Source organism: Nycticebus coucang, chromosome 20 (assembly GCF_027406575.1).
Source record: "Nycticebus coucang isolate mNycCou1 chromosome 20, mNycCou1.pri, whole genome shotgun sequence".
NCBI classification, from domain to species: Eukaryota; Metazoa; Chordata; class Mammalia; order Primates; family Lorisidae; genus Nycticebus; species Nycticebus coucang.
The window spans coordinates 38,251,011-38,270,207 of NC_069799.1; positions in this window are offsets into that span (position 1 = coordinate 38,251,011).

The window sequence follows — 19,197 nt, forward strand, 5'->3', positions numbered from 1 at the left end:
CTCACATATCAGCCCCTAAGTTCCACCCCAGTGCCTTTAGTTTGTATAGTCAGGCTCCCATGTCAGGATGTTCTCAGTTTCTTGGTGGCAGAATGATTCCATTAAGTCAGTTACTACTTACACGTCTGCCACCCAGCTGTCAAAAACGTTTTTCTTAAGGCTTCATTTGCACACCTTAGTAAAATTTACTCCATTTTGTAAGTTTTGACAAATGCTTACGGTCCTGTTACCACTACCAAGATATGGAAAATTTCCATGGGATTACCTAACAGAAGATGGGGAAATTTATAAAACAAAAGAAAATTTATAGAGAGATGCACAGTATTTATGGATATGAAGACTCAGTGTTAGAAATACAGTTGTCTCCCATCAATCTATAGAATCATGCAATTCAAATAAAAATCCTGACAAGTTATTAATTAAAATTATTTTAAATTGACAGATCATAATATAATTGTATTATATTTAGGGAGAACAATGAGATGTTTTGAAGCCTGCATAAATGTAGAATGATTGAATCAAGATGATTAACATATTTGGCACCTCATTTAATATTTTTTGTGGTGATATATTTGAAATTTACCCTCTTAGTTATTTTGAAACATACAATGCATTATTCTTGACTATAGCCTGCTGAGCAATACATCTCAAAACTTATTCCTCCTGTCTAGGTGGGACTCTGGACCCAGCAGCTCCCCATTCCCTATCTGGCCAACCCCTAGCCTGAAACCATCACCCTACTCCCCACTTTTTAAAATATTTGATATGTAAGTAATATTATGTGGTATTTGCCTTTTTGCACTTGGCTTATTTTCCTTAGCATAATGACATCTATATTTATCCATTTTTTCCCAAATGACAGAATTTCATCCATTGTGTACATATACCACATTTTCTTTACCTGTTTGTTGGTGAGCACTTAGCTTGGTTCACATCTTGGCTATTGTGAATAGTGCTGCAGTGAACATAGGAGTACATGTGTCTCTTTGGTACTCTGATTTTATTTCCTTTGATATATACCTAGACGTGGGATTAGTGGATCATATGATAGTTCTATTTTTCATTTTTTGAGGAGCATCTATAATGTTGTCCATAATAGCTGTACTAATTTACATTTCCATCAGCAGCATACAGTGGTTCCCTATTCTTCCATTCTTTGTAAACAAGTGTTATTAATGTCTTTCATCTTTTTTGTAAAAGCCATTCTAACAAGGGTGAGGTGGTATTAACTTGTCTTTCCCTAATGGTTATTGCTGCTGAGCATGTTCATAAAGCTGTTGGCCATTGGTGTGTTTTCTTTGGAGAAGTGTCTGTTCAGGTCCTTCGCCCATTTTTAATTTGGATTGTTTTCTTGCTATTGACTTGGGTTCCTTATATATTTTGGATATTCACCCCTTATTAGACACATGATTAGAAAATATTAATATCTTTCCACTCTGTGGGTTATCATTTCCCTTTGTTAATTATTAATTTTCTTTTTACAAAATCTTTTTAGTTTGATGCACTTTCATTTGTCTATTTTTGCTTTTGTTGCCTGAGCTTTTAGGCTCACATTCAAAAAATCCTTGGCTAGGCCAATGTCATGGAGCTTTTCCCTTGTGTTTTCTTCTGGTAGTTTTATAGTTTTAAGCTTAAGTCTAAGTAAGTCTTTAGACCATTTTGAGTATATGGTAAGATAAGAGTCTAATTTTATTCTTTTGCGTGTGGATAAGCAGTTTTTATGGTACCATTTATTTTAATAAATTCATAGACTATTTTTCCCCATTATGTGTTCTTAGCACTTTTGCCAAAAATCAGTTAACTATAAATGTGTGGGTTTATTTCTGGGCTTTCTATCCTGTTCCATTGGTTGGAGTCTGTATTTAAGCCAGTATCATGCTGTTTTGATTACAGCTGTTTTATGATATATTTTGAAGAGAGGTAGTGTGGTACCATTAGCTTTGTCCTTTTTGCTCAAGGTTATTTTGGCTATTTGGAATCTTTTGTGGGTCCATATGAATTTAAGATTTTTTTTTCTATTTCCATGAAAGACATCATTGGAATTTTGATATGGATTGCATTGAATCTGTAGATCACTTTGGGTATTATTGACATTTTGACAATATTAATTTTTGTAATTCATTAACATGGAAAAATTTTCTATTTATTTGTGTTTTCCTCGATTTCTTATTTATTATTTTTTGTTCAGGTAAAATATACATATATAATTTACCATCTTTACAATTTTTAAATGTACAGATCAGTGGTAATAAATACATTTATATTCTATTTTTTGCCTGATTTTCATCAGTGTTTTATAGTTTAAATATAGTATACAAATCTTATAAGTATTTTATTATACAACATAAATATGTGCATATAAATATAAAATAAGCATTTTCCTTTTTGTTGTTGTTGTTGCTATTGTAAATGAGATTGCTTGCTTTTTTCCTTTTCAGACAGCTTGTTATTAGTGTATAGAAATGCTACTCATTTAAAATATGTATGTTGATTTTGTATTCTGAATCTTTACTGAATTTATGCATCAGTTATAACAGTTCTTTGGTGGAGTCTTTAGGATTTTCTATATATAAGATCATGTCATCAGCAAACAGACAATTTCACTTCTTCCTTTCCTGTTAGGATGCTTTTGTTTTCTTTCATTTTCCTGATTGTTCTGGCTAGGACATCTAGAACTATGCTGAGGAGAAGTAAGAGTGGACAGCCTTGTCCCTGATTTTAGAGAAAAAGCTTTCAAGGATAAAAACAATGAAACAAAAACCTTTCAAGGATAAAAACAATATGATCACCTCAATCTATGCAGAAAAATTATTCAACAAAATCCTACATCTTTTCATGATAAAAGCTGTCATCAGAATATGCGACACCTTTTATAGTCCCAATGTGTCTGAACACAATAAAAGCCATATATGACAAACATGTAGTAGCTAACATTATTTCATGATTGAATATAATTATTTCATGATTGAATATAATTATTTCATGCTTGAATATAATGTTAGCTACTACATGTTTGTCATATATGGCTTTTATTGTGTTCAGACACATTGGGGCTATAAAAGCTGTCGCATATTCTGTTGACAGCTTTTATCATGAAAAAATGTAGGATTTTGGAGGAGACAAGATGGCTGACTGAAGCCAGCTTTCCACAGAGGCTCCCGTTCAGAAGGAGAGTTAAAGGACAAAAATTCAGCAAGTAACCTGGTGGATTTGAGCTGTACTAAGAGAGAAGGTTGTAGAACGCATGTCAACCCCGCTGAGGCGAGCTGCGACCACAAGGATACAAACAAAAGGTACAAAATCCATCACCAAGCAGACGGGAGTCCCCTCCCCCGTGAGAACGGCTCAGAGTGCCCCACAAACAACCGGGCAGAGTTCAGAGGTCCTCCCACTACACTCCACGGGACAGACCCTCTAAAAACTGGACCTACCTCCCCTACTAGGGTGCCATGGCGTCCTCCTGCCAGGCATAAAACTGTATAAACTGTATATGGTCTCTACCTGGAATTCTGAGCTCCTAGTGCTCTCCTTTGCTCACACTGGGGTCTAGAGGCCAGTCCCGGTCGGTCGGCAGAGAGGGGACTGCACCGGAGTGGCAGTTCCCTGAGGCACAGTGCGACAGTGGTCTTTTGGTGATAATGCGGCCAAGCATAAAACTGTAAAGCTGTGTGTGTTCTCTGCCCACAACCCCAGGCTTCCAGCGCTCCCCACGCTCCCCTCTGCTCTTGCTCCAAGGTCTGGAGGCCTGTCCCCCAGGGGTCCGGACTATTGGGCGATTGCTCGAGGGGTGTAGACAGTGCTGGGTTGAAGCCTGTTGGTGCAGACTCGGGGGTGCGGAGCGGAGAGAGGACGATTGGCCACGCAGGGAGCTACACCGGAGCAACAGTTGCCTGAGCCGTAAGGCAGCAGCCCTCTTTTGCTAGCAATACGGCTCACTACAGAATATTCTGAAGCCACACCCCCTGCCTCCCAGGGCAACCAGAGACTCTGAGTTTGCCTGAGGCAACATAAACTTGCAAACCAGGGAAACTCCCAGGGCGGGGCTGACCCAGAGGTCCGCTTTACTAAACCTAAGACGCACCTGGCCCTCAGGGGATTGTCAGCCTATAGACAATACAAGAGCAAAGACAAGCTGATTTGAAACTCAATTCAGCTTCTCTTCTGCAGGGGAAACGCACAGTTGTTCTGTTCTGTTCTGTCAGTAACATTAATCAGGGATGAGACTGGACCTGAGTGAAAACCCCTGAACCTTCATCTAGCACCCGAAGTTGTCAAGCCTCACCTCCTCCTGCTGGAGAGAGGCAGAGCGCAGTGGCCTGGCAGACTTCCTTGTGATTCAGGCAGGTACAAACTCCTGGAGTACCGATTCACTACAGGCAACTGGGTCAGCCAACTGCAGGGCTATCAGTGACTGGGTGTGAAGTGGTGCAAGGTGGGGAGGGAGGCAGCAACCTTCCCAGACTGATTTATAGGCTGGGTGGCTTCTCGTGACTCCACGCAGCACTGGAGCAAGCCACACCAGAGTGGTCACCAGACCCCTGTGATCCAGTTCCCAGAGACCACTTAAACTCTCTCACCCGAGACAGGTGCAGACTGAGACAATTGATTTGGACATTTTTGAATTGAATGAATCACCTGAGGACAAATCAGGTTGTGCCCTAGGTGCACGGTGGTAGGAAGATTTGATTTTTCTTTTCCAATTGTTTGCCGGTGGGGGGCGGGGTGACTTAATTGCTGATATTTCTCCACAGTTGAGACTTCAATCCAAAGTATCTGTTTCACTAGGGTGGAACAGAAACCAGCTGAAAACAAGGCAGAACCATTTAGCCCCACCACACCAGACACGGCCCCAGTTTCTCAGGCCACAACACTATACGGGCCCTCGGCAAATCCCCAGGGGAAAAAGTCAGAGGGAGTAAAACAACCATGGGGCGGAATCAGCGGAAAAACTCTGGTAACGTGAATAACCAGAATAGATCAACCCCCCCCAAGGAAAGATATGGCAGATGCAATTGAAGATCCCATTCATAAACAACTGGCTGAGATGTCAGAAATCGAATTCAGAATTTGGATTGCAGACAAGATTAACAAAGTGGAATTAGGAATTCAAGGAGAAATTCAAAAGTTGTCTCAAGAATTTAACGAATTTAAAGACAAAACCACCAAAGACTTAGACACACTGAAGCAAGAATTTGCAGCCCTCAAAGATATGAAAAATACAGTAGAATCCCTCAGCAACAGAATGGAGCAAGCAGAAGAAAGGATTTCTGACATCGAAGATAAAGCCTTTGAATGCTCCCAAACTCTCAAAGAGGAAGAGAAATGGAGAGCAAAAACAGATCACTCACTCAGAGAGCTCTGGGATAATTCGAAGAAGGCAAATATCCGAATCATAGGAGTTCCAGAAACAGATGAAGTGGCCTCGCTGGGCACAGAGGCCCTTCTGCATGAAATTATGAAAGAGAATTTTCCAGACATGCCTAGAGATTCTGAAATTCAGATAGCGGACAGCTTCAGAACCCCAGCACGACTCAACCCCAATAAGACATCCCCAAGGCATATCATAATTAACTTCACTAAAGTTAATATGAAGGAGAAAATCCTCAAAGCTGCCAGGAGAAAGAAAACCATTACCTTCAAAGGCAAGAATATTAGAATGACTGAAGATCTCTCTGCTGAAACTTTTCAAGCCAGAAGAGGGTGGTCACCGACTTTTAATCTCCTAAAGCAAAATAACTTTCAACCCCGGATCTTGTATCCAGCTAAACTGAGTTTCATTTGTGATGGAGAAATGAAATACTTTAATGACATTCATATGTTGAAGAAATTTGCCATAACCAAACCAGCTCTTCAGGATATTCTCAGACCTATCCTCCATAATGACCAATCCAATCCTATACCACAAAAGTAAACTCACTCAGAAACTTCGGATCAAACTCCAATTTCCACACTGGTGAAAGGATTAAAAATGGCCACTAGACTTTTGAAAAACTCGATACCCAAAACTTCACCAGACTTATCAATATTCTCCATTAATGTGAACGGCTTAAACTGTCCTCTAGAGAGGCATAGGTTAGCTGACTGGATACAAAAACTGAGGCCAGATATCTGTTGCATACAAGAGTCACATCTTAACCTAAAAGAGAAATACAGACTCAGGGTGAAAGGATGGTCGTCCATATTTCAGGCAAATGGTAATCAGAAAAAAGCAGGTGTTGCAATTTTATTTGCAGATACAATAGGCTTTAAACCAACAAAAGTAAGGAAGGACAAGAACGGTCACTTCATATTTGTTAAGGGTAATACTCACTATGATGAGACCTCAATTATTAATATCTATGCACCCAACCAGAATGCACCTCAATTTATAAGAGAAACTCTAACAGACATGAGCAACTTGATTTCTTCCAGCTCCATAATCGTTGGAGATTTCAACACTCCTTTGGCAGTGTTGGATTGATCCTCCAACAAGAAGCTGAGCAAAGAAATCTTAGATTTAAACCTAACCATCCAACATTTGGATTTAGCAGACATCTACAGAACATTTCATCCCAACAAAACTGAATATACATACTTCTCATCAGCCCACGGAACTTACTCCAAAATTGATCACATCTTAGGTCACAAGTCTAACCTCAGTAAATTTAAAGGAATAGAAATTATTCCATGCATCTTCTCGGACCACCATGGAATAAAACTTGAGCTGAGTAACAACAGGAATCTGCATACTCACACAAAAACATGGAAGTTAAATAACCTTATGCTGAATGATAGCTGGGTCAGAGATGAGATTAAGAAAGAAATCGCCAATTTTTTGGAACAAAACAACAATGAAGACACGAACTATCAGAACCTCTGGGACACCGCAAAGGCAGTTCTAAGAGGGAAATTTATAGCACTGCAAGCCTTCCGCAAGAGAACGGAAAGAGAGGAAGTTCACAACTTAATGGGACATCTCAAGCAACTGGAAAAGGAAGAACATTCCAACCCCAAACCCAGTAGAAGAAAAGAAATAACCAAAATTAGAGCAGAATTAAATGAAATTGAAAACAAAAGAATAATACAACAGATCAATAAATCAAAAAGCTGGTTTTTTGAAAAGGTCAATAAAATAGATAAACCTTTGGCCAACCTAATCAGGAAAAAAAGAGTAAAATCTCTAATCTCATCAATCAGAAACAACAAATACGAAATAACAACAGACTCCTCAGAAATCCAAAAAATCCTTAATGAATATTACAAGAAACTTTATTCTCAGAAATACGAAAATCTGAAGGAAATTGACCGATACTTGGAAGCACGTCACCTTCCAAGACTTAGCTGGAATCAAGTGGAAATGTTGAACAGGCCCATATCAAGTTTGGAAATAGAATCAACCATACAAAACCTCCCTAAAAAGAAAAGCCCAGGACCAGACGGTTTCACGTGTGAATTCTACCAAACCTTTAAAGAGGAATTAGTACCTATATTACTTAACCTGTTCCAAAAGGTAGAAAAAGAAGGAAGACTACCCAACACGTTCTATGAAGCAAACATCACCCTGATCCCCAAACCAGGGAAAGACCCAACAAGAAAAGAAAATTATAGACTGGTATCACTAATGAATATAGATGCAAAAATATTCAACAAGATCCTAACAAACAGAATCCAGCAACACATCAAACAAATTATACATCATGACCAAGTCGGTTTTATCCCAGGATCTCAAGGCTGGTTCAATATACGTAAATCTATAAATATAATTCATCACATAAACAAATTAAAAAACAAAGACCATATGATTCTCTCAATCGATGCAGAAAAAGCTTTTGATAATATCCAGCATCCCTTCATGATCAGAACACTAAAGAAAATCGGTATAGAATGGACATTTCTTAAACTGATAGAGGCCATCTACAGCAAACCCACAGCCAATATCATATTGAATGGAGTTAAATTGGAATTATTTCCACTCAGATCAGGAACCAGACAAGGCTGCCCATTGTCTCCATTGCTTTTTAACATTGTAATGGAAGTTTTAGCCACTGCAATTAGGGAAGAAAAGGCGATCAAGGGTATCCATATAGGGTCAGAAGAGATCAAACTTTCACTCTTCGCGGATGATATGATTGTATATCTGGAAAACACTAGGGACTCTACTACAAAACTCTTAGAAGTGATCAAGAAATATAGCAGCATCTCAGGTTACAAAATCAACATTCATAAATCGGTAGCCTTTATATATACCAACAGCAGTCAAGTTGAAAAAACAGTTACGGACTCTATCCCATTCACAGTAGTGCCAAGGAACATGAAATATTTGGGAATTTATCTAACAAAGGATGTGAAAGATCTCTATAAAGAGAACTATGAAACTCTAAGAAAAGAAATAGCTGAAAATATTAACAAATGGAAAAACATACCATGCTCATGGCTGGGAAGAATCAACATAGTTAAAATGTCTATACTACCCAAAGCAATATATAATTTCAATGCAATGCCTATTAAAGCTCCACTGTCATACTTTAAAGATCTGGAAAAAACAATACTTCATTTTATATGGAATCAGAAAAAACTTCAAATAGCCAAGACATTACTCAGAAATAAAAACAAAGCAGGAGGAATTACGCTACCAGACCTCAGACTATACTACAAATCAATAGTGATCAAAACAGCATGGTATTGGCACAAAAACAGAGAGGTAGATGTCTGGAACAGAATAGAGAATCAAGAGATGAATCCAGCTACTTACCATTATTTAATCTTTGACAAGCCAATTAAAAACATTCAGTGGGGAAAAGAGTCCCTATTTAACAAATGGTGCTGGGTGAACTGGCTGGCAACCTGTAAAAGACTGAAAGTGGACACGCACCTTTCACCATTAACTAAGATAGACTCTCACTGGATCAAAGATTTAAACTTAAGACATGAAACTATAAAAATACTAGAGGAGAGTGCAGGGAAAACCCTTGAAGAAATCGGGATGGGCGAGTATTTTATGAAGAGGACCCCCCGGGCATTGAAGCAGCTTCAAAAATACACTACTGGGACTTGATCAAACTAAAAAGCTTCTGCACAGCCAAGAACACAGTAAGTAAAGCAAGCAAACAGCCCTCAGAATGGGAGAAGATATTTGCAGGTTATGTCTCTGACAAAGGTTTAATAACCAGAATCCACAGAGAACTCAAACGCATTAGCAAGAATAGAACAAGGGATCCCATCACAGGCTGGGCAAGGGATTTGTAGAGAAACTTCTCTGAAGAAGACAGGTGTGCGGTCTTCAGACATATGAAAAAATGCTCATCATCTTTAATCATCAGAGAAATGCAAATCAAAACTACTTTGAGATACCATCTAACTCCAGTGAGACTAGCCTATATCACAAAATCCCAAGACCGGAGATGTTGGCGCGGATGTGGAGTAAAGGGAACACTTTTGCACTGCTGGTGGGAATGCAAATTAATACATTCCTTTTGGAAAGAGATATGGAGAACACTTAGAGATCTAAAAATAGATCTGCCATTCAATCCTGTAATTCCTCTACTGGGCATATACCCAGAAGACCAAAAATCACATCATAACAAAGATATTTGTACCAGAATGTTCATTGCAGCCCAATTCATAATTGCTAAGTCATGGAAGAAGCCCAGGTGCCTATCGATCCACAATTGGATTAATAAATTGTGGTATATGTACACCATGGAATATTATGCAGCCTTAAAGAAAGATGGAGACTTTACCTCTTTCATGTTTACATGGATGGAACTGGAACATATTCTTCTTAGTAAAGTATCTCAAGAATGGAAGAGAAAGTACCCAATGTACTCAGCCCTACTATGAGACTAATTTAGGGTTTTCACATGAAAGCTATAACCCAGTTACAACCTAAGAATAGGGGGAAGGGGGAAAGGGAGGGGAGGGAGGGGGGAGGTGGGTAGAGGGAAGGTGATTGTTGGGATTACACCAGTGGTGCATCTTACAAGGGTATATGTGAAACTTGGTAAACAGTCTGTGAAGCTAGTGAATGATGCCCCATGATCATATCAATGTACACAGCTATGATTTAATAAAAAAATAAAAAAAATGTAGGATTTTATTGAATAATTTTTCTGCATAGATTGAGGTGATCATATTGTTTTTATCCTTCATTTTGTTAATCATGCTTATTGATTTTCATATTTTGAACCAAACTTAAATCCCAGGGATAAATCCTACTTGATCATGGTAAATGATCTTTTAAATGTGCTATTGAATTTAGTTTGCTAGCATTTTGTTAAGGTTTTGTTCATCTATGTTCATTGGGATATTAGCCCGTAATTTTCTATTCTTGTAATATCCTTGTTTGGTTTTGTTATCAGGGTAATACAGACCTCATAAAATGGGTATGGATGTATTCCCTCTAATTCAGTTTTCTGGAAGAATTTAAGATTGGTACATTAATTCTTTAAAGGTTTGGTACAATTCAGCTGTGAAGCCATCCTGTCCTGGGCTTTTCCTTTTTTTTTTCTTTTCTTTTTTTAAGACACTGTCTCATTTTGTCGCCCTGGGTAGAGTGCCATGGCATCATAGCTCACAGCAACCTCAAATTCTTGGGCTTGCACAATTCTCTTGCCTCAGTCTCCCAAGTAGCTAGGACTACAAGTGCCTGCCACAATGCCCAGCTATATATATGTATTTTTTGGTTGTAGTTGTCATTGTTGTTTGGCAGGCTGGGGCTGGATTTGAACCCGCCAGCTCTGGTGTATGTGGCTGTTGCCCTAGCCACAGAGCTACAGGCAGCGAGCCTGCATGGCTATTTTTTTTAGAGACAAGGGTCTGACACTTGCTCAGGCTGGTTCAAACCCTTGAGCTCAGGCAATCCACCTGCCTTGGCCTCAAGTGCTGGGATTACAGGCGTGAGCCACCAAACCCAGCTCTGGGCTTTCTTTAATGGGAGACTTTTAATTACTGATTGAATCTTCTTACTTATTATTAGTCTGTTCACATTTCTTATTTCTTCACGATTTAAGTGTGGTAGGTTGTATTTGCCTAAAATTTATTTATTTATTATAGGTTATCTAATTTTTTGGTGTACGATTTTTCATATTAGTTTCTTATGATCATTTGTATTTATGTGATATCAGTTGTAATGTCTCCACTTACATCTCTAATTTTATTGATTTTTTTCTCTTCTTTCCTAGTTTATCTAGCTAAGTGTTTGTCAGTTTTATTTATATTTTTTTAAAAAACCAACTCCTAGTTGTGTTGACTTTTTCTATTGTTTTTTAGCCACTATTTTATTTATTTCTGCTCTGATCTTACTTTGTTCCTTCTCTTAGCTGTGGGCTTATTCTCTTTTTATGCTTACTTGAGGCATGATGTTAGAATGTTTATTTGAGATAATTCCTCTTTTTTAACATATATTTTTTATTGCTATAAATTCTCCCCTTAGGACTGTTTTAGCTATATCCCATAAGTTTTGGTACCTTGTTGTTTCAAAGTTTTTTGTTTTTCTTAAGGCAGTCTCACTATGTTGCCCTCAGTAAAGTGTTGTGGCATCACAGCTCACAGCAAGTCCAACTCTTGGGCTTAAGCGATTCTCTTGCCTCAGCCTCTCTAGTAGCTGGGACTACAGTCACCCACCACAATGTCCAGCTATTTTTTTTTTTTTTTGAGACAGAGCCTCAAGCTGTCACCCTCGGTAGAGTGCCGTGACATCACAGCTCACAGAAACCTCCAACTCCTGGGCTTAAGTAATTCTTCATCCTCTGCCTCCCAAGTAGCTAGGACTACAGGTGCCCACCACAATGCCTAGCTATTTTTTGGTTGCAGCCGTCATTGTTGTTTGGAGGGCCCAGGCTGGATTCGAACCTGCCAGTTCTGGAGTATGTTATGTGGCTAGCGCTTTAGCCACTTGAGCCACAGGCACCAAGCCCTGGCTATTTTTTATTTAGGTTGCCATCATTGTTGTTTAGCTGCCCCAGGCCAGGTTCAAACTGGCCAGCCTCAGTGTATATGGCTGGTGCTGTAACCACTGTGCTACAGGTGCTGAGCCTTGTCTCAAAGTATTTTTTATTTCTTTATTTCTTCTGCGACCAACTGGTTGTTTAGGAGCATGTTGTTTAATTTCCATATATTTGTCAATTTTCCAAGATTTCTCTTGTTGATTTCTAGTTTCACGCCATTGTGACGAAAAAAAAAAAAAGACTTGTTATGATTTCAGTTCTTAAATTTGTTAAGACTTGTTTTGTGGCCTACTATATGATCTAGCCTGAAGCTTGTTCTGTGTGCACTTGAGAAGAAAGTGTTTTCCATTGCTGTTGGGGAGAATGTTCTGTATGTCTGTTAGATCCAAATGATCTAAAATGTAATTCAGATCCAGTGTTTCCTTATTGCTTTTCCATTTGAATGATACATCCATTATTGAAAAGACTTATTATTGTACAAAACTATTATTGTATGGCAGTCTATCCTTTTCCTCAGATTATTTAATAATTGCTTTATGGATTAAGGTCCTCTGATGCTGGGTGAATGTATATTTACAATTGTTATGTCCTCTTGATGAATTGACCACTGTATCATTATGTCATGACCTTCTTTGTCTCTTTGTATAGTTTTTGGCTTAAAGTCAATTTTATTTTATGTAAGGATAGCTACTCCTGCTCTCTTTAGTTTTCATTTGTGTGGAATGTCTTTTTTAATCCCTTCACTTTCAGCCTATATGTGTCCTTACTAGTAAAGTGAGTCTCTTGGACACAGCACATGGTTGGACCTTGTTTCTTAAGCCATTTGCCATTTTATATCATTTTATTAGAGAATTTAATCCACTTACATTTAAAGTAATTATTGATAGGTAAGAACTTGCTATTGATAATTGTTTTGTTTTGTTTTGTTTTCTAGAGCCAGAGTCTCACTTTGTTGCCTTCAGTAGAGTGCCTTGGCATCACAGCTCACAGCATCCTCCAGCTCTTGGGCTTAGGCAATTCTGTTGCCTCAGCCTCCTAAGTAGCTGGGACTATAGGCGTCTGCCACATGTCCAGCTATTTTTTTGTTGCAGTTTGGCTGGGGCCAGGTTCAAACTGACCACCCTTGGTATATGAAGCTGGCACTCTACTCACTGAGCCACAGGCACTGCCCATGCTAATTGTTTTGTAGATCCTTTGTTTTTTCTTTCTGTCTGCTTGTCTTCGTTTGTGATTTGATAGTTTTCTATGATTGCCTGCTTTGAATCGTTTTTATATTTTATGAAGCTATAATAGTTTTGTTTTGTTTTGTTTTTTGAAACAGAGCCTCACTATGTCAACCCAGGTATAGTGCAGGGGCATCATCAGGGCTCAAGCAATCCTCTTGCGGATCCCCGGTAGCTGAGACTACAGGTGCCCACCACAATTCCTGGCTAGTTTTTCTATTTTTAGTAGAGACAGGGTCTCACTTTGCTCAGGCTGGTCTTGAACCCCTAAGGTCAGGCGATCCACCTACTTGCCTCCCAGAATGCTGGGATTGCAGGTGTAAGCCACCACACCTGGCCTGGCTAGAGCAATCCTCTTGACTTATCCTCCTGAGTAGCTGGGATTATAGTGGGTACACCACCACACCTGGATATTTTTTTTCTATTTTTGGTAGAGACAGGTTGTCTGTCACTCTTGCTCAATTTGGTCTTGATTCCTGAACTCAAGCAATCTTCCTGCTTCGGCCTCCCAGAGTGCTGCTAAGATTATAGGCATGAGCCAACATGACCAGCCTGTGATAGCTTTTTGTTTTGTGGTTACCACAAGACTTACTGTCTTAGTCCATTTTCTGTTGTTTTAAGAGATATCACAGAATGGATAATTTATTAAGAAAAGTCTATTTAGCTCATGGTCCTGGAGGTCTGAGAAGTTCAAGAGCATGGCACCAACATCTGGTAAATACCTTCTTGCAGCATCATAACATGATGGAAGGTAGAAGGGAAGAGCAAGAAAGCCAGGGAGAGCTGTGTTTATAACAAAACCATTTTCACAATAAAGAACCCATTAATCCATTCAGAAGAGCAAAAGGACTAAGTTTCCAACACATGAACTTTTGGAAGACATATTAAAATCATAGCACTTACATGAATTTAATACTTAAAATAGGCTATTTAAGCTGATAACAACTTAACTCTAATTATAAACAGAAACTCTACATTTTCACTCCCTTCTACTCATCTTTTATGATTTTGATGTCAAAATTTGCTATTTTTGTAATCTTGTTTCTGTATCTCTAATAATTTATTGTATATTTGTTTTTAATAGTTTATAACTGTCATAGTAGAGATAAAATTGCTTTACATGCATTTCTGAATCTGACCATGTATTACTTATGCCATTGAGTCATTTACTTTCATGCTTTATGTTATTAGTTAGTAGCTTTTTGTTTCAGCTTGGAGAACTTCCTTTTGTAATTCCTGTAAGGTAGGACTAGTGGTGATAAACTCCTTTCACTTTTGTTTATTTGGGGAAGTTTTAATTTCTCCCTTTTTTATATCTCCCTCATTTGTAAAGGATAGCTTTGCTGGGTTCAGTATCATTGGCTGACACTTTTCTTCTTTTAGCATGATTCTAATATGTTTTCCAAAAGTTCATGTGTTGGAAACTTAGTCCTTTTGCCCTTATGAATGGATTAATGGGTTCTTTATTGTAAAAATGGTTTTGTTATAAACACAGCTCTCTCTGGCTTTCTTGTTCTTCCCCTCTTGCCATGTGATACCTTTGAATACACATTTCACTCTCCACTAGCTTGTAGGGTTTCTCCTGAGAAATTCATTGATAGCAATATTGGGATTCTTTTAAATGTAGTATATTTCTTACCACTTGCTGCTTTTAGTTTACTTTGTCTTTTTTTGATAATTTTATTATGATATGTCTTGGTGAACTCTTTGACTAAATTAGATTTAAGACCTCTGCGATTCCTATAACTGGATGTTGTCATATTTCCCAGATTTTCAGCCATTATTTCCTTAAATATGCTTTTTGGGCATTTCTCTCTCTCTTCTCTTTCTGAAACTCCCATTGTGCATAATAGTGCCTCATAATTTCTGTAGGCCTTCTTTATTCTTCTCTGACTGAATATTTTCAAGTGCTCTATCTTCAAGTTCACTGATTCTTTCTTCTGTTTGATCAAGTCTGTTGTAGCTTTCTATTAAACTTTTTAGTTCAGTTATCATATTTTTTATTTCTAGGATTTCTATTTTTTACTGCCTGCATTTCTTTTCCTGGCACAGTTTAAATGCACACCAAAGGTTATTTTAAAAGTTATAATTCATATGGAAGGGTAAAAGTCCAAGAAGAATAAGGCAGATAAAGTTTTCCTACAAGATACCAAATCTTTATGCTATAGTAATTTGACTGAAAATGGAATTGTCCTAGTCTTTCAGGGTGCTATAACAAAATATAATAAAATGGGTGATGTATAGACAACATGTATTTCTCACAGTGCTGGAGGCTGAGAAGTCTGAGGTCAAGGTACCAGCAGGTTAAGTTCTTATGAGGACTCTCTTCCACATTGCAGAATTCTGTCTCCTTCTTGTGACTTTACATGGTGGAAAGAGAGTGTTAGAGTCCCTTTAATACAGCACTAAGCCTTCATTCTCAACCTAATCACTTTCAAAAGGTCCCATCTCTTAATACCATCACACTGGGTATTAGGACCTCAGTGAATTTTGACAGAATACAAATATGAATTTTGATAGAACACAAATATTCAGTTCAACAGGACCAGAGCTCAGAAGTAGATCTCTCTATATATACAGAATTTAGATACATAACTGAGGTGGCATGGGAGACAGAACCATAAATGGTTCTTGGAAAATTGGTTATCCATGTGGGGAAAAATGAAATAAGAAACCTACTTCATGCTTTATACAAGAAAAACATCTTAAATGACAAAGAGACCCTTTAAAACATTGTTCTCAACCTTCCTAATGCTGTGGCCCTTTAATACAGTTCCTGTGGGTCGAGACCCACAGGTTGAGAACCACTGCTTTAAAACTTTAGATTAAAATGCATATCTGTTTCCAGTAATGGCAAACAGTGTAATATGGGTCAGCCCTCCCAATTAAGACAACAGAAAATTCATGACAAAACATGAAAGCCATCTCCATAGAAGCAGGGAATATCTACAACATGGTGATGAATCACCAGAATAAGACCCAGGGAAGCAAGAAGTTCCAAGTATTTGAAACCATTTCTGCTCTTTCAGAGATAGCAGCTAAGTGACTTAGTGTCATTTTTGGCAGTCTTTTTGAGTTAGGAAGACCAAAGTAGGAATCGAGGATTCACCAAGGGTGTGGATCATGGTCAACTACATCTGCTCTAATCTGAAAAAAGGCAGGGATACACCATAGGAGTAAGGGTGAATCAGGAGTAAACCAGCCCTTCAATGGACTGCAGCCCAGCCTTGAGTCATCTTGGTGGTTCAGAAAATCTCAAAGTCTGAACCTGATGTAAGGTAATTCTAGATTGCTAGTTTTGCCATGTGCTCAGCAAAAGCAAACAAAAATCCTCTTAGGGTGATGATGATATCACCCTTCATTTAGTCATAAAAACAAAATTGAAATGTCTTTCCAGCACATAAGCAAAGATGACCAGAAACATGAGATAATATGCCATGACTGAGAACCAGCAGAAACATGGACCTGAAGAAATCCAGATACTTGAGTTGTTGGCCAGAAACTACAAAATAAATGTGCTTATTATACTCAAGGGGGTAAAAACAGGCTTGTAAATTTTTGGCAACAACTGAAAACTATATATTTGACAAATGAGATTTTTCCCCCTAAAGAATCAAAGAGAACTTCTAGAAATGAAAAATAAAAATCAAAATTCAGAACTCACTGAAAGGGTTTAAAAACAATTTAGAGCCTGATGAAGAGAGAATTCATAATGTTGAGCATAGGAGAAACTACACAGAGTGGAAAGGAAAAAAAGGGATGCTCAGGAAAGAAGTATGAATTCACTTTAATACTACATGTATGTACATCTTTTAAAAGAAAAGGGGATATTTTTGCTTTGATTTTTTGAATAAAATAACAAAAAGAACTTATATTTCTGGCCATGATATCAGACTCATATTTACCTTCAGTCAGAAATAGACAAAAATTAAAAAGGAATAAATATAGGAAACTGATTTTTTGAGACTTGAGCATTAAGCAAAGAATGATTGTGATCCCTGAGAGACAGGAAATAAATGGAGTTGGGCCTATGATTTTCACAGCTTCCAGGCTATAGCACAGAAACAAGGAACCTAGGTGGAGTCTGGTGAAGCACCTGAACTGAGGAGACAAAAGTGAGAGTTCTCAGGCCACAGTGCTGGAGTATAAGAGCTGCATAGAGAGACAACTGTCAGAAATAAGGAGGGTCCCTTGAGTAGATCAGCATAATCATGTGAGAAACACCCTAGGCTGGATAAAGAGTATCCCAAAAGAATTAAAAAGAACAGTACCCAGTATTCAGGACTGGGAAGAGTGCCTGTTCCTACTAGCCAGATATAAAAAGATCATAAATCACAAGGCATTGGGTAGTGTCCTCACAAAGTTCTTGCCTAAACAATGAAATTCACACTAGACTGAGCAGTATTGGGAACTTGTGGCCTTGGAGCCACATGTGGCCCTCCAAGTCCCCAAAGGTGGCCCTTTGACCAAATACAAACTTCATAAACAGTTTCTTATAGTAAGAGGATTTGTTCTGTAAAATTTGTATTCAATGAAAAGGGCACACTCAAGGATTCAGAAGGCCATATGTGGCCCCAAGACCATAGGTTCCTCACCCCTAAAACAAGACCTAAAAAGATCTAACTATATTTAAACAACTTGAGTGAATTCTAGATAAAACTCAAGAAGATTTGTAGAAATACAAAAATATCCAGCATCCAATGAGATAAAATTTACAATGTCTGACATCTACTCAAATAATAATAGGCATACAAAGAATCAAGAAAGTACAACACATATGGAGGAGAATAATTAGTGACTGACTCATACAAAATTGACCAGTAGAACCCCTGCCTGAAGATGGCCAACTGGAGCCAGCTTTCCACAGAGGCTCCCATTCAGAAGGAGAGTTAAACAAGAGAAGTTTAGCAAGTAAGCTGATGGTTTGGAGCTGAGTCAAGAGAGTAGGTTGAAGAATGCACATCAACCCTGCTGAGGCAAGCTGTGACCCCAAGGAAACAAACAATAGGTACAAAATCCATTGTCAAACAGATGGGAGTCTCCTCCCCCATGAGAATGGCTTGCAGTGTACTCTATACAAACAAGCAAGCAGTTTATCCCATAGGAGAGACCCTCTAAAAACTAGAACTCCTTCCCCTGAGAGAACCTACCAGTGTGCCATGGCACTCTCCCGCCAGGCATAAAACTGTATAAAACTATATATATTCTCTACCTGCAATTCTGAAGTCTCAGCACTCCCCTCCACTCTCACCCTGAGGTTTGGAAGCCTGTTCCCCATGGTGTCTGGATTTTGGGGCATTTTCTCTAGAGGTGTGGACAGGGCATGGGCTATTACAGGTCAGTACTGATTCTGCGGCAGGGGTGTAAGGAGAAGACGGTGAACTGAGGGAACCATGTGGGAGAGGGAGACGTGTTGCCTCGTGTCACAGAACAGCAGCAGCAAAGGGAACAATAGGGCTCACACCCCTGGGGATATTTTGGAGAGACACTCCCTGCCTCTCTGGGCAACCAGAGGAAGCCAGGCATCTTCTCTGGTGGCACCCACTGGCAGAATGGATCTGGGATGGACATGCAAGCCCCGTGAGTAAAGAGTATGCCTGAGGCGGTACCTGCTGGCGGGGGTGGGAGTGGGGGCAGTGGGGACAGAGACTAGAATACGCGTGCGCAGAGATGGCATACTCCCAGGGCTGAGCTGAGTCAGAAGGATTGCTTTAGTGAGCTTAAGAAGCACCCAGCCCCAAGAGGATCATAGATGAGACAAAAGCAGGCAGGCAGAGGCAGGAACTGAGAGTTGAGTGTGAGCTCTAACCATGAGCTCTCTGCCCCAACACAGAGAGGAGCAGAGACAGACACACAAGCTCCAGGCAGTGGCATAGACCAGGGTTGAGTTGCAGTTTCTGTGAACTCAAACAGTGTCTGGTCTGCAGAGGCATGTAGCCAGGAATTCTGCGAAATTATAAGTGTCAGCAACATCAATCAGAGGCGGAGCTGAAACTGAGTGAACTGCCCCAGCTTCCATTAAGCACCCAAGGTTGTCAGGCCTCAGCTCC